At 43.9% G+C, this 2,944-nt stretch overlaps 1 long non-coding RNA gene across 1 annotated transcript; it reads left to right on the top strand.

The window, feature by feature from the left end:
• The first annotated feature begins 638 nt into the window (after positions 1–638).
• On the top strand, positions 639–1,727 carry LOC135966460 (uncharacterized). The gene is made up of 2 exons (XR_010579780.2): positions 639–824; positions 1,570–1,727. It is a non-coding gene; the product is annotated as an uncharacterized lncRNA (long non-coding RNA).
• The last annotated feature ends 1,217 nt before the right edge of the window (positions 1,728–2,944 follow it).

The raw sequence follows: 2,944 nt of genomic DNA, 5'->3' as shown, positions 1-2,944 counted from the left end.
AGTACCCTGAACTTGGCATAAAAGATCTGCTTTGTTTGGGAATGCCATCTTCTCAGGAGTTCAGCCATGCTGAGCATTCGGTCCTGGGCCTGTCCTCAGGCCTCTCTGTCTTCCTCCTGCAGAAGATGAAGCTCTTTCTATGCTTTCTTTGCTCTGTCCTCGTATTTTTGTTTCCTATGTCCTGGACCATCAATCAAGCTTAACATAAGTCACCCAATTCAATTGTCCTTAGAGCTACTACTTCCCCCATATTTCACAACTGCCCAAAACATTGACCAGTTAATGCACTCCCTTCCACCGCTCTGCCATCCATCCATTCCCTACCAGACAAGTGGCAACAACTGGACCTCCACTTCGTGCCTTGCTCAGGACAGGGTCCTCACTGCCAGCCAGGAGGTGGGTGATTCAGCTTCAAAACCCCATCTTATCATCTGTGCAGTGAGTTGAATGGTAGCCCCCCCGCCACCGTCTCCCCCACGCCAAAAGATATGTCTCCAAGAGCCTGTAAATAACCTTATTTGGAAAAATAGTCACTGCAGATATAATTAAAGATCTCAAGATGAGATAAACCTGGATTAGGGTAGGCCCTAAATCCAATTACTGGTGTCCTTATAAGAAAAGAGAAGGGAAGAAGACACAAAGGAGAAGCCATGTGAACATGGATGCAGAGATTAGAACAATGTGTCTACAAGCCAAGGAATACCACAAATTGCCCGCTGTTACCAGAAGATAGGAGAGAGACATGGGACAGGTTCTCCCTCAGAGCCTGCAGAAGGAGCTAACTCTGCTGACACCTTGATTATAGTCTTCTGGCCACCAGAACTGTAAGAGATCAATTTATCTTGTTTTAAGCCACCCTGTGTGTGGCAATTTGTTACAGCAGCCCTAGGAAACTAATGCAGTCTCCCTTTTAGAACCACTTCCAAAACCAACTATCCAAAGTTGGGTTCCCTAGGAGCCAGACTCTGAGATGAAGTTTGGAGGACAGGATATTTATGAATGACTCCCCTGGGACCAACACCTGTGGAAGCTGGAGAGGAGGGGTAGGAGAAGGGTAGGAGAAAGAAGGAGTGAGCAAAAGGAAAGGCTGAGCTGCAATTCAGGTCCAACCAGAACCTTGGTTGATCTATGGCGCCCTCCAGAATTGCCCTCACTTGAATCAAGATGGCCACAGTGATGAGTCGTGGGTGTAGGCCACCAGGGTATGAGTGTGACGTTGGGTGAAGCAGTTTTCTGTAACTGAAGCAATCCCTGGAGGAGCTGACAGCTGATGGCAGCTGCCAACAGCACTCCTAGCAGCTGGTGCAATGGAGCCCTTCCTTGAAGAGGAATCTGAGTGGCACATTGGTGCCCAACACAGCTTCCTTGGCTCAGTACTGTTTTTGTAAGATTCATTCATGTCCTTGCAGTACCTATAGTTTGCACTGCAATACATCTCCATTCTATGAATTTATTTAAACATATAATGTATTGAATCATTCTCCTGTTGATTAACATTTGGTTTGTGTTATGAGCTGAACTGTGTTCCTCCTCCCCTTCTAAGAAAATTTGTTTTTATTTGTACCTCAGAACATGACTGTATTTGGAGATAGGGTCTTTAAAGAGGTAATCGGTTAAAATGAGATCATTGGAGTGGGCCTTAATCCAGTATGACTAGCGTCCTTGTAAGAAGGAGATTAGAACACAGACACACACAGATGGAAGACCACGTGAGGACACAGGGAGAAGATGGCCATCCGCAAGCCAAGGAGAGAGGACTTGGAAGAAACCAATCCTGCTGACACCTGGATCTCAGACTTCCAGCCTCTAGGACTGTGAGATAATAAATATTGATTCTTTAAGCCATCCAGTCTGGAGTACTTTATTATGGTGGCCCTGGCAAACTAATAAAGTCTGATTCTGGTTTGGGGCTTCTATTAACATCCTCATATGTTGATACCCATGTTGGTATCCATGTTCAAATGCTTTTCTCTGGTATATCAGAATCTCTGGGGTGTATACTTCTTAAATAGGAGTAAATCATTGGCTAAAAGTTTGTGGATGAGCCGCTTTATTAGATATTGCTCAAGTTTGTTTCCAAAGTAATTAAACTAATTTACATTATCTTCAGCAGGGTATTCAAATTCCAATTGTTCCATGTCCTTGTCAACACTTGGTGCTATTATCATACAATTTTTGCAAACCCAAGGGCACATAATTGTTTTAATGTATATTTCTCTGCCTATTAATGATGTAGAACATTTTGTCACATGTTTTTGGTCACTTAGAGTTCCGCTTTTGAGAAGGGTGTGTTCAAATATTCACCCAATTTTTCTTTTGTGTTGTCTGTCTCTTATTGATTGAGTCATATTGGTCTGGAAGTTGCAAATGTCTTTCCTGATTCTGCTTGTTGTTGTTGTTTTACCTTATGGTATCTTTAAGGATAGTTCTTAATTTTTAATGTCTCAAACTTATCAATTTCTTTTGATGGGTAATGTTTTCATGCCTGGTTTAAGAAACCCTTCTGCCCTCTACCTCCCCTGCGTCACCCAGCTTTCCTTCTCTCTGAGTAATACCGTCCTTCTCCGGACTGCACATGATTTTCTAGATGCCATAGAGAGAGAGATCTGGGGTCATGTGAGCCACAAACAGCTTGAAGCTTCGTTTTTGGGGCTGGCACCTTCCGAGGAAAGAGGGCTTCTCATTCCCGGCATCTTTACATAAAATCCCTAGAAAGAGTCTCATTAACCCATTTTAGGTCACACCCTCACCTTTGGCAGAGGAGGTGTGGCTACATAACTAACAGCCCCCATCGAATGACATTTCCTTCTTTAAAAGGAAGGAATGTTGAGCCTGTCCCCTGGAACCAGGGGAAGAAGTCAGACATTCAAGAAACTGGAAGAAGGTCAGTGTGGCTGGGATAGTCTAGAACAGGAGTGTCCAATCTTTTGGGTTCCTTGGGCCA

Source organism: Macaca fascicularis, chromosome 12 (assembly GCF_037993035.2).
Source record: "Macaca fascicularis isolate 582-1 chromosome 12, T2T-MFA8v1.1".
In the NCBI taxonomy this organism is placed as follows: domain Eukaryota; kingdom Metazoa; phylum Chordata; class Mammalia; order Primates; family Cercopithecidae; genus Macaca; species Macaca fascicularis.
This window is presented reverse-complemented; position numbering and strand designations above follow the sequence as displayed.